The 13,171-nt window shown below is 34.7% G+C and overlaps 1 pseudogene; it reads right to left on the reverse strand.

Annotated features, from left to right (window-relative positions):
• Nucleotides 1-1,824: 1,824 nt before the first annotated feature.
• Nucleotides 1,825-2,422, reverse strand: LOC120076278 (annotated as a pseudogene).
• Between the last annotated feature and the right edge of the window lie 10,749 nt (nt 2,423-13,171).

Here is a 13,171-nt window from a genome sequence, read left to right on the forward strand (position 1 = left end):
ATTATAAAACTTAAATTCAATAAAAAATGAATTTGGGTCGATCTTGCTTCCACTCAAATGATCTTTTTTAAAAAAATTTCCTTTAGTTCATATCAGAGCCAGATTGTAGGCTTTCTAATCCAAATTCCATTCTTTTATTGAATCATTTATACAGTGTTGGTGGGTTTTATATATTCTGCATTCTAGTTCATGCGATGAATGATGAAGAATGTGGTTTTGTTGATAGATGTTTCGGGATAGGATACTTAGTTTTAAGACTTTCTTTGTTTACAAATTTGGTTTGTAAAGGCCCCTACGTTTTTGGGCATTAATCTTGCTATACAGTCTATAATTCATAAGTTTGAGTCGCTCGTGCTATTTTTTGGGGAGCTTCAAAGAAGAGTTGTAGAGCACTATTTTGATGAAGAAGAAAAAGCAATTCTACAAGATCGTGTAGCTATAGCTACATGATCGTGCAACTTTTTCTAAATGAACTTGTAGCTTTTGCTACACAATCGTGTAACATTTGCTAAATGATCGTGTAGCTAATGCTACAAGTTCGTGTACACTTTGCTACAAGATCGCGCATCTAGTTTGCTACACGATCACTGCAAAGAGTTTGCTGAAGGGCGGTTCGATTCGAGCGGTTTAAGGCCTGGTTCACCTGTTTCGAACCAGAGGACTCTTGCTTATGTAATAGTTAGCCTTTTGAATTTCCTTTAGGTGTCCTATCCTGGTCCATTAACTGTTTGAATTAAATATACATATGATGTATGTTTTTTTTATGTCATATTGAACGTCATATAGAATCAAAACCCACCATAGGTTATGCATTTAATTTCATGCATCATTTTTATTATAAGTGTTATAACATATGTATATGCATGATTTAATTTTATAGCATGCTCATGCATCATATAATATAAGTGTTATACTATATGCTTGCATGCATAAATAACATAGCCATGCATCATTTATATTATAATTGTTATAATATATAGTTTGAATGTATGCATGTGATGTACATTATTTAATTTCATTACTTTGTTATATATAAGTGTTATATATATGTAGTAATGAAATGAACATTGCATGAAGCATGACATTACTTTAGGTAATCTTATAAACGTTATAATTTTATAAAGTATGTCAAACGATACAATGTAGGTTTTAATTTGTTTCATTTACTTTATAAAAGTTATAAATAAATGAAATTAGAAATTAAAATCAATAACTAAGAGTTGTATGCAAACTTAGGTAAAATTGTTTTTTAAAATAGTTTTAAAATATGATTGACATAGACCTAAGTTTACAAATTTCTAATGAGATTAAAAATTAGATTAATCTTTTTAAATCGGTTTAATAAGATTAAATTTATTTCAATAAAAGATTAAATTTGTAGCAAATATATCTATAAGGGAACTTTTGTCTAAGGCGAGTTCTGGCTAGGTTGGGGTACTTAAGATGACGGAAGCAGAACACCCCTACCTAGGAACCTACCTGAAAAGGTGAATTAGATAAATTTGCTACAAGCATGCAATTGTTGATTAACATTTGTTAAAGTATTTAACGAATATTAATCAAAATTGTTTAACATTCCAAAGTAAATGCTACTTTTAGGCAAACTTAAATAACCACTTAGTAAAAATAAGTAGCCATATTTTTCCTAAGTAAATTTAAACCCTAGGAGATCTAGGGCAAAAGGCCTTAGAAGATAGACGGGTGGAACTCACCGAGATCAATCATCAAGCCAGCTACCCATGGTCAGAGGGGGAGTTAACGGTAAGAAAACCATATCGCTGCTAACCCACGCCCGTACTGATACAGTATTGAAAGCTAGGAAGTCTAATGCATTGGCCTAACCTTATACCAGTGATTCCATTCCATATACCCCGGATGCCAAGTCCCGTAACTTGCTCTGCTCCCCATCGTTGGGTAGATCAATAAAACAGCAGTAGCTGCTGCAACAGGAGCTGAATATGCAACAACAATCCAAGGACGCATACCCAAACGAAAACTCAGTTCCCACTCTTGACCCATGTAACATGATGCTAGAACAATTAGCTCATAAGGACCACCATTGTATAACCATTCATCAACGGAAGCAGCTTCCCAAATTGGGTAAAAGTGCAACCCGATAGCTGCAGAAGTAGGGATAATGGCACCAGAAAGAATATTGTTTCCGTAAAGTAGAGATCCAGAAACAGGTGTGCGAGAATACCAATTCATATCTACGGAAGGAGCCAGCAATAAGGCAATAACGAGGGAACGTTCTATATTTTCGTATTAACGGAAGTTTGCAGTCCACCCACGGATGGTAGGGATCATCAAAACACCAAACCATCCAATGTAAAGACGTGTTTTCAGTGCTGGTTATTCCAGTTACAGAAATGGACCCCATTAGGCGTTTGGCTTTGCGTTTCTCTCTAAAAATTGCAGTCATGGTCAAATCTGGTTTATTGAATCATTTAATCATCAGGGACTCCAAGCCCTTCATTTTCTATAAATATACTAATAGGAGAAAAAGAGCTAGTCTTGAGTTGCTAAGTTACTGGAGTAGTAGTGTGTGCTGTGAGGTTGTCGTGTTGTCCGGGTGTAGGTGCGCGACTGTGCTTCCTGGGAAGAAAAGCTCCGGTACGCTGGGGGACAGTCGATTTACTCTGGTCAGATCAAATAGATAGGCAAATATTTTTTCAAAGGGATCGAGAGAAGTGAAGACTATATGCCAATGGGGGTAATGACACGGGCTACCATGGCCATGGAAGTATCGACCTGAGGGGACTGACTGTGGGAGAATTGAATTCTAAACCTCGGCCGTTCGGCGCCTGCTGTGATGCTTCTGATCAAGATGTAATTAAGTTGCTTCCTCTTTCATTTTCATTTCCAAATCCGGCTCGCTCCCACGTGTCCTTTGGACCCTTTGCTTAGAAGTGGATTCGAACCACTAACACAAGGATTTTCAGCCCCTTACTCTAACCAGCTGAGCTACCTGAACCACTTTCCTAAAGTCTGTTTTCTTCAAAGAATACGCCCCACCTTACCACTTGACTAGTAAGGGAAAAGCCCGGTTAAAATACTCAGTGGGAGGAAAAGATGTATATGATACATCATTTTTTCCACTCACGTTTCTCCCTTAATATTCACTCCATGAGACTCGTGCTTGGCCTTGAGGCTCCCTGGGAGCGTCTCCTTTTGGATGATGTTTGCATGGGTCAATATCAAGGTGAATGGAGGGAGTATTTATAGTAAGTGGGAGAGGAATGTGTGTCAACATGTCCCACGGTCTCTTTCATTGGTTTACACCGTGAGATCTTCTTGCACGACCTCGAGTCACCCTGGGAACGTCCCCCTTCGAATGGTTTGTGCAGTAGGTTAATATCAAAGCGAACTCCAAAAATGGATAGGATCACTTTAATTTTTTGCCCCAATCGATTTTCCCTTCGATTGGCTCATTGGGGTGGAACTCTAAGATTTAAAATGAAGTGTCATACTTATAGGAAATTATTAATCAAGTTAATGATTTCTTGACCAAATAAATGATGACTTATCGTTATAGAAATAAGAGTTATTTTGGTGTAATAATTGATTGAGAGTGTCTCAATTTAGTGAAAGGACAACTGACTACCCTTCTGTGGCTTTTGTCCTAAATCACTGAAGCGTCATTGCAAAATTAGATGTTAAATGGGGTTCATTTAGATTTTGCTAAAATTGATTGGATTTTTTTAAAAGTTACATTAAAATCTAATATAGATCAATGTGTTTATTTTTCAACAAATATGTCAAATAGCAATTTTTCGTTAGTTGCCTTTTCTAGTTTAACTGATTTTAATTACACGATGTGGAAAGAATCCATTAAAACGTTTTTCATGGTAAACGACCTTGAAATTGTCATGACTGAAGATTGTCCTTAAGTCCCAACCCCTGTTGCATGACGAAATGTTCATAATGCATATGAGGTATGGATGAAGGCTAATTCGAATGCTCGAGTTCACATTTTGGTAAGCATACCTGACGTATTCGCCAAAAGGTTTGAGAACATGGTCATTGCACATGAGATCATGGAATCAATGTGAGAATTGTTTGAACGAAAGTTCCCAGTAGTATCAGTTCCCAAAATAACCTCCAGTCCATATTGAATGTCAAGGGACTAATAGAGAAAGCAATTGTTGCCAACTCTGATGAAGTTCACCGACGAGGATTATCCTCTGAGATGAAACTTGGAGTTTATGATTTGGGTTCTGGAGCTGATCCCACTACTCTCTAGAAAAGGAAGATCTCCAAAGAAAATAAATATGATTTATTTGTCTTGGAGACGTGCTTAATAGAGAATGATGATTCTGCCTAGATAGTTGATTTAGGAGCTACAACCACGTGTGTTCTTCCCATCAAGGATTTAATTCCTGGAAACAGTTAGAAGCTGGAGAGATGACTCTTAGAGTCGATACTGGTGAGACCATTTCAGCTGTTGCTGTAGGCAGGTTTAAGTTATTTTTGGACAAGAAACGATATATGTTATTAGATGGCGTATATGTAGTTCTTCATATCAAGAGGAATCTCATTTTTGTTTCCTGACTAATTGAACAAAAATATTCCATATTCTTCTCTGAGAATAAAGTGTTTATTTTTAAGAATGGAATGGAGTTAGGTTTTGGTTCAATGGAAAATAACTTATATGTACTAAGGTCGTTAGTCATAAACATTGTGCTCAATACTGAAATGTTCAAAATAGCAACTGTAAAAAGACCGAGAATTTCTCCTAAAGAAAATGCCAATCTTTGGCATCTAAGGTTGGGTTACATCAATCTCAATAGGATTGAGAGGTTAGTGAAAAGTGGACTTCTAAATTATTTAGAAGAAAACTCTTTACCAGTATGTGAGTCATGCCTTGAAGGCAAAATGTCCAAACGACCTTTTACTGGAAAAGGTTATAGAGCCAAAGAAACTTTGGACCTCATACATTCGGACATCTGTGGTCCGATGAATGTAAGAGCACGAGGTGGGTATGAATATTTCATCTCTTTCATAGATGATTATTCTAGATTTGGGTATCTATACCTAATGCAACATAAGTCTAAAGCTGTTGAAAAGTTCAAGGAGTACAAGACTGAAGTTGAAAACTTGTTAGGTAAAAAGATTTAAAAAAAAAAAACACTACGGTCTGATCGTGGTGGAAAGTATATGGACTTAAGATTCCAAATCTATATGATAGAACATGGAATCACGTCCCAACTTTCAGCCCCAAGTACACCTTAAGCGAATAGTGTATCAAAAAGGAGAAACAAAACCCTGTTGGACATTGTTCGGTCTATGATAAGTTATGTTTATCTTCTTGACTCGTTTTGGGGATATGTAGTAGAGACTGCAGTTTATATTTTGAACAACATTGCCTCAAAGAGTGTTTTTGAAACACCTTTTGAGTTATGGAGAGGTCGTAAAGATAGTTTATGCCACATTGGGATTTGAGGATGTCCAACCCATGTGCTAATGGCAAACCCTAAAAAGTTGGAACCTCGTTCAAAAGTGTGCCTATTGTAGGTTACCCCAAGGAAATGATAGGTGGATACTTCTATGATCCAAGTGAGAATAAAGTGTTTGTATCGACAAACACTACCTTCTTGGAAGAAGACCACATAAGGGTTCATAAACCATGAAGTAAACATTTTTTAAGTTAGATTTCTAATGAGACTGTTGAGACTTCAACAAGAGTTGTTGAACAGGTTGATAGATCAATAAAGGTTGTTGATGTCAGTTCATTTAGTCGTCCATCTAAAGAGTTGAGATTGCCTCGACGTAGTGGGATGGTTGTGAACCCACCTGTACAATACATGGGTTTAATAGAAGCCCAAAATATCATAACTGATGATGGAGTTGAGGATCCATTGTCTTATAAACAAGTATTGGAAGATGTTGACAAGGATGAATGGATTAAAGCCATGAATCAAGAAATGGAGTCTATGTACTTCAATTCTGTCTGGGAGCTTGTAGATCAACCTGATGAGGTAATGTTGGGAATGTTCTAGAACTCGCAATTCGTGTTAAACATTCTATTTATCAATAATAATGACTTGTTGATTTTGCATCTTATTATGAAAATCTAATAAACATATCATTGGCTATAGTCTGAATACTGTAACTTTATGTAGTGACATAAACAGGATCAAGTTAACAAGTATATAGCTGAAATGGTCTAATAAGTTTATGGATGAAATTGGGTATCTCATCCTGGTAACACTATTGGATGTGGCCCACTCGGTAGTTGTTACAAGAAGTTGTAAAGTGCTACAAACGATGTGATCCACAAATCGTTCATGTTGAGACATGTGAGTGGAGACATCCTATGCAATGAGTTTTCATATGGACTAGACCACGAAAATAGTCACTTTTCTTTATAACGACCGTTTACTGTTAAAACTGACTATTCCATTTATCAAATAACCTAGGTTTACTTGATCTTAATCCTGAGCTAGCTATGAACTCCTATTTGTTCGAGATTATCCTTTGATCTGCAAACAGTGAGAGTAGTCCAACAGCACTGCTCAATAAGCTTCCCATTTTGGGGATAAGACTGGATGAATAGCTGGGGACATAGCCTTGCAAGATGGAATTCACTCCTACCCGATTTAGGGTTAGTGGATAGGTTGTTCTCTTAAGTACTGATTCCAGGTCTTGAACAATCGGGGCCCTGCCTTCTCATGATAGAGAAAGGATTTGATTCATAGAGATTATGAATCAGAATTGTTCATTGAGAGTCAGTAGAAACTTAAGGAACAAGATATATTCATAGGGGTAAACTGATAATTTTGACATAGCTGTGATTACGAACAACCTGTGAAGGATCGACTTACTAATTATGGTTATAAAGTGGACATAATATATCTACAGTGAGGGGAGTTCAACTACGGGCTATAGTGAACCGTCCCATTAGTTAACGAATGGGGGTTAGATCGGACTAATGAGTTTAGCCGATTAATCTCGAATCGTTGAAGCCCATGATTTGTAGGTCTGCGAGGTCCCCCTACTAGCTCGTAAATGGTTAAGCTTTAGAGTAGCTTGAGAGATTAATTTGAAACGTTCAAATTAAAATTAAATAGAATAGGAGAATATATATTTAAATATGATTTAAATATATGAAGATGGTTTTGTGCAAAAAAATTAATTTAATATTTGATATTAAATTAATTAATATTTTTTAAATTAATTTGTGAAATTAATTTTAGAAAATTGATTTTTCAGTTTTAATATCAAAATGATTTTAAAATCAAGTTTTTGGTTTTGAAGATAAAATTGGAAAATTGCTTTGTATGCATAAAATGGAAAAATATGTTTTTCCATTATCATCTTCTTCATGCTCACACAAAGCCCACTTCCTCTTCTTCATTAAACTCCAAGAATGAGTTGCAAGCCATGCACATCTCTTCTTTGCATGTTCATCTACAATAAATAAAGAATATTAGAGTGATTTGAGGGTATGCATTACATATAAATTTTGAGAGAAAATTTTATCTGGAAGAAAGGGTTCTTCGGAAGTGTGCTGCTATGAGCTTTTCTCTGTTTTACATTGCTTCAAGCTGTTTTGGAGTCCCATAACTCAGTCTAAAGCTCCAAAAGGATAGTAGGGAAGATCTTAACGTGATTCACGATGATCTTTGGTGAAGACTGTTGTTGTTTGATCAAGTTCGTGAATAATTCTACAAAGGTATGATCCAAAACCCTCTTATTTAGATGAGCATGTGTTAATCTCTGCCAAAATCAGTGAATCTGAATGCTTATGGATCCTTGATACTTCCGCTATATGTTATCTTACTCTAATAGGTAAAACCTATAGGTTGTAAATGGATCTATAAGTGGAAAAGAGGTGTAGATGGAAAGGTACAAACCTTTAAAGCTAGACTTGTGAAGGATTATACCCAGGTTAAGGGAATGGACTATGAAGAAACTTTCTCACCTGTTGTCTTGTTAAAGTCTATCAGGATTTTCTTGTCCATAGCCACATATTATGACTATGAGATATGCCAAATGGACGTCAAGACTACCTTTTTGAATGGTAATCTTGAAGAGGCCATCTACATGAATCAACCAGAATGATTCATTGAACAATATCAAGAACAAAAGATTTTCAAGCTTAATCGATCCATTTATGGACTGAAACAAGCATCTTGATCTTGGAATATAAGATTTGATGCGGCGATTAAATCTTATGGCTTTGATCAAAATGTTGATGAGCCTTGTGTTTATAAGAAAATCATCAATAGCTCAGTAGCTTTCCTCATGTTGTATGTGGATGATATCCTACTCATTGGGAATGATGTAGATTTTCTGGCTGATGTAAAGAAATAGCTAGCCGCCCAATTCCAAATGAAAGATTTGGAAGATGCACAGTTTGTTCTAAGGATCTAGATTATAAAGGATCGTAAGAACAAAAGGTTAGCCTTATCTCGGACATCGTATATTGATAAGATGCTTGTCAGATATTCGATGCACGATTCCAAGAAGGGTTTATTACCTTTCAGGCATGGAATTGTATTGTCTAAAGAACAGTGTCCTAAGACTCCTCAAGAGGTTGAGGAAATGAGACGAATTCCCTATACATCGGCTATTGGTAGCTTTATGTATGCAATGATATGTACTAGACCTGACATTTACTATGAAGTTGGGATTGTAATTCGTTATCAGTCCAATAAGGGATTAGATCATTGGATGACGGTTAAAACGATCCTCAAGTATCTTCGGAGAATGGGGGACTATATGCTCATGTATGGAGATAAGAATTTGATCCTTATAGGATACACAAACTCTGACTTTCAGACTGATCAGGATTATCAAAAATCCACATTAGGGTCCGTGCTTACTCAAAATGAAGGAGCTATAGTACAGCGAAGCATCAAGCAAGGATGCATCGCAGACTCCACTATGGAAGCTAAATACGTAGCTGCTTGTGAAGCTGCTAAGGGGGCTGTTTGGCTTAAGAAGTTTCTTACTGATTTGGAAGTTGTTCCAAATATGTCTTTGCTCATCACACTTTATTGTGATAACAGTGGTGCTATGGCAAATTCTAAGGAACCTAGGAGTCACCGAAGAGGCAAGCACATAGAACGAAAATATGATTTGATTCGGGAGATTGTGCATCGAGGTGACGTAACTGTCATGAAGATTCCTTCGGAGCACAACGTTGTTGATCCGTTTACAAAGGCTCTCACGGTTAAAGTGTTCAAGGGTCATCTAGAAAGTCTGGGTCTATGGGATATGTGGCATATTGTCTAGCAGCTTATTGCGATTTTGTACTTTATTTGTAGAAAGTTCGTTAACTGGGGTATAGTGTATGCCCTAGTTTATTGTGATTTTGTACTTTATTTGTATTGTACATTAGGCTCCCTAAGCTTTAAGACAAGTGGGAGATTGTTGGGATTGGTGTCCTAAATCTATTTGTAATCTCATAGTTTGTAAACTTCGTATAAACATATTGTTATTAATAAAATAAGTGTTATTTTATAAGCATATACTCAATCCAATAAACTAAGATCTGAGGTTATTTCATGTTATTTGAACAAGTATGTAGAGACATACAAGCGGATCTTGTTTAAATAATAACTGAAACGGACTATAGTAGATAGATAAGGTTGGGTACCTTGTCCTTGTGACACTACAGATATGGCTCGCTTTGTAGGTGTTACAAGGATTGTAATGTGCTATAAATGATATGATCATGATCATTTATATGGAGACATGTGAGCGGGGGGTATCCCAAAAAGAGTTTGTATAAGACCAGACAACGAAATGATTAGTCTCTTTATATAACACACCGTTAATAATAGAGACTTACATTTCACTTAGATGACCATAGGTGACATGACCTGAATCCTAAGTGAGTTGTGAACTCCTGCTCATGAAGGCGGTCATTTAATTTGTATAGGTTAAAGGGCCAAATTGCCAACTCAAGCCTACCATTTTGGGGATTCGTCTGACTAGGGAGTTGGGAACACAGTTACACAAGCAGAATTCACTCATTCCCCAATGCAGGGACAAGTAGATAAATTGCTCCCTTAAAGGTTGATTCTGGATCTTGAACATAGTGGCCACACCCTCTCTTGGCTCGAGAGGGACTTGGTCATAGTTGGACTATGACTTACTGTTCATTAGAGGGATCAGTGGTACTTAAGGAGTTAGATGTAACTACTGGGGCAAAATGGTAATTTTGGCCCAGCTGTACTTACGAGTAATTTGTGAAGAGTTATCGCATTGTTGATTGGTTATATCCAATAGACACAGAAATTTATCTATAGTGCAAAGAGTGCAATTGTCGATCGTTAATGGAGTGACTGGCAGTTAACGGATGTTGGGTAATTTAATTAATGAGTTTAATTAATTATCCAAGTACCGTTGGAGCTTCAATCTACAAGTCATAAGGTCATCTTTGCAGTTCAACAGGGATTTAATTGAGAATTAATTTGAAATGTTCAAATTAATTGAGGGAATTAATTATATATGATATAATTAATTAAATTGATTATGTATGTGATATAATTAATATAATGTATTTGATACATTATAATTAAGGTAATATGAGAGAAATTTGAATATGATTCAAATACTAATTATATGAATGAGATTTATGTAATTAATTTTCATATAAATATGACTTATATTGAGAGGAATTAAATATTTAGATATGATCCAAATATCATTATATGGATGAGATTCAATAATATGAATTTAATATAAATATGATTTATATTAAATGTCCTGTATTGTTGAGAGAAAATAAATCTATAGGTATGTTGTATTTGATGAAATATAAAACTATAGGCTGTGTGTTATATTTGATATAACATATAGTGTATAATATAATAAAGTAGTTATATATATATATATATATATATATATAATAATACATATTACTAATTTAATTGAAATTAATTACAGGGAAGGAGTTACAACTCCCTCCCCAAATTCTTTCAATTAATATACGTGGGATTCAAGTGGTTGATGAATGATCTTCTTCTTAAATTTTCTCTGTGAGAAGAGTTCTCTCTGGAAAAACAAAAACAGAGAAGAAAAGTTCTTCTCTTCCCTCTCCTCCTCTCCATCTCCTTCCCTCTTCCAATGATTCAAGCAAAGCCCACAACTCTTGCTTCAATCCTTTATCCCAAGAGAATACAGACAGTTCTCAAGTGGTAGTGTCCCTTTCGAAGAAGGGGACCTGCGTGGAGAAGATGATTCGTTCGTGTTTTGTTCGAGGGAGTTCTTGAAGAAAGGGTTCTTCAAAGGTAAAAGTTTCTAAAACCTTATGTATTTTTTTAAAGCATGCTATAATTTATATAAATGCATATCTTGTTCTTGTTTTACTGTAAAACTTAAATTCAATAAAAAAAATGGAATTTGGGTCGATCTTGCTTCCGCTCAAAGTATCTTTTCAAAAATTTCCTTCATATATCATGCATACTATATATTATAACTATTTATAACATACTTTTAATATATGAAACATGCTTTCTTATGGTGGATTTTAAATCTACATGGCATACAATATATACATACAAAATTTAATTTAATTAAACACACAACACATGCATAAATAATTAAACAGACACTGATATGGATCATTTTTGGCATCCTAAGCAAGAAAATAAGCTAATTATTAAAAAAAATCCAAAAACAACTTCAAAACACTTCTGGACCACCCGAATCGAACCGAATCAGACCTCCAAAGCTTCAAAAAGTGCTTAATGGGACCAAGAATGGTTGAATTGGACCTCCAACTTGTCGAACCGGACCACCCCCATGAACCAGCTCCTTGCGTGCATGTTTTTGGGCTTCGGGATGAACAAAATCTCAATGCTCTAAGAACAACGTCACGATGCTGCGAGGGCAGTAGCTCACCTTCAGTTTTCTGCAGCTGTCCTTGCTTGCTTATTTCTTCAATTATAACCTAATCACAACTCTATTGATTCTAATAAATTTACAGACTCTTAAACACACATTAAAACCTATCAATCAAGAGCCAATTACAACAAAAATAAAGAAGAATCTAATGCCAAAACTGGAAAAATACCATATCAGCAGCCATTTCATGCAACTTATGAAATTCACCCACCATACTCAAATTAACGTTAATTGAGTGCTTAAATCATGCTTTGATACCAATTGATGGAGTAAACATGCATAACAAGGAAGCAAACAGAATCATTAAGCACTTTAATTCAATTAATTTGAGTAACAAGCATGCAAGTTCACAAATTTTCTCATTAAGGTTTCAAGTTAAATACCTTTGATGATTTCCAAAAATTTCTTGCTTTCTCCACGAAATTCTCCTTCAATCTTTGTAGTAGACCTCCACAAGAGTCTTTTCTACTAATCTTAAGCCTTGGATTGAGTGGTGGAACTTCAATTGAGAGAGAATTTGGATTGGATTAGAGGAATAGAGAGAAACCAATTTTTCTCTGCAAAATTTTCAGAATTTAATTTTGCATGCTTTGAATTCAAATGAATTCTGAAGTATTTAATCAAATTAAACATGCAAAATCAATTAATCAATTATTTGACACTTCAAATATCACTTAATTAGCGGACTAAGTGTCCAATTTGGGAAAAGTCCACTATGGATTAAAAAAACATTTTTTTTAATTTTAATTTTAATTTTATTTTATTTTAAATTAAAATCAAATTAAATATAATCTAAATTCAATTTCTGAAATTGAATTTTAAAATTGAAATTGATTTAATTTATCAAATAATTAATTAAACAAATATAGTTAATTAAATTATAATAATTTAATATCAAATATTAAATTGATAAAAACACCTAATTCAAACATGAATCCCTATTCATGTAATCAATATTTAAATCATTATTTAAATATATTGAACTCTTCAAATATGTTTAATTCAATAAATTTAAATGTTAATTATATCGAATATAATTATCCAAACCCTAAATTGAATTTGAACATTTCCAATTCATTAAATATTCTAATCTAAGGTTTATTCCTTTTACGAGCTAGTAGAAGAACCTAATGGACCTACAAATCATAAGCTCTAACTATTTGAAATTAATTGGTTAAACTCTTTAAACCGAATTAATCACTATTCATTAACTACCGAGACATACCATTATAACTCAATAGTTACACTCTTCTGACTGTAGATATATTTTTGTCCACTTGATTTAACCATAATCAGTAAGTCAATCCTTCAC

This window comes from Benincasa hispida, chromosome 4, assembly GCF_009727055.1.
Source record: "Benincasa hispida cultivar B227 chromosome 4, ASM972705v1, whole genome shotgun sequence".
Taxonomy (NCBI): Eukaryota; Viridiplantae; Streptophyta; class Magnoliopsida; order Cucurbitales; family Cucurbitaceae; genus Benincasa; species Benincasa hispida.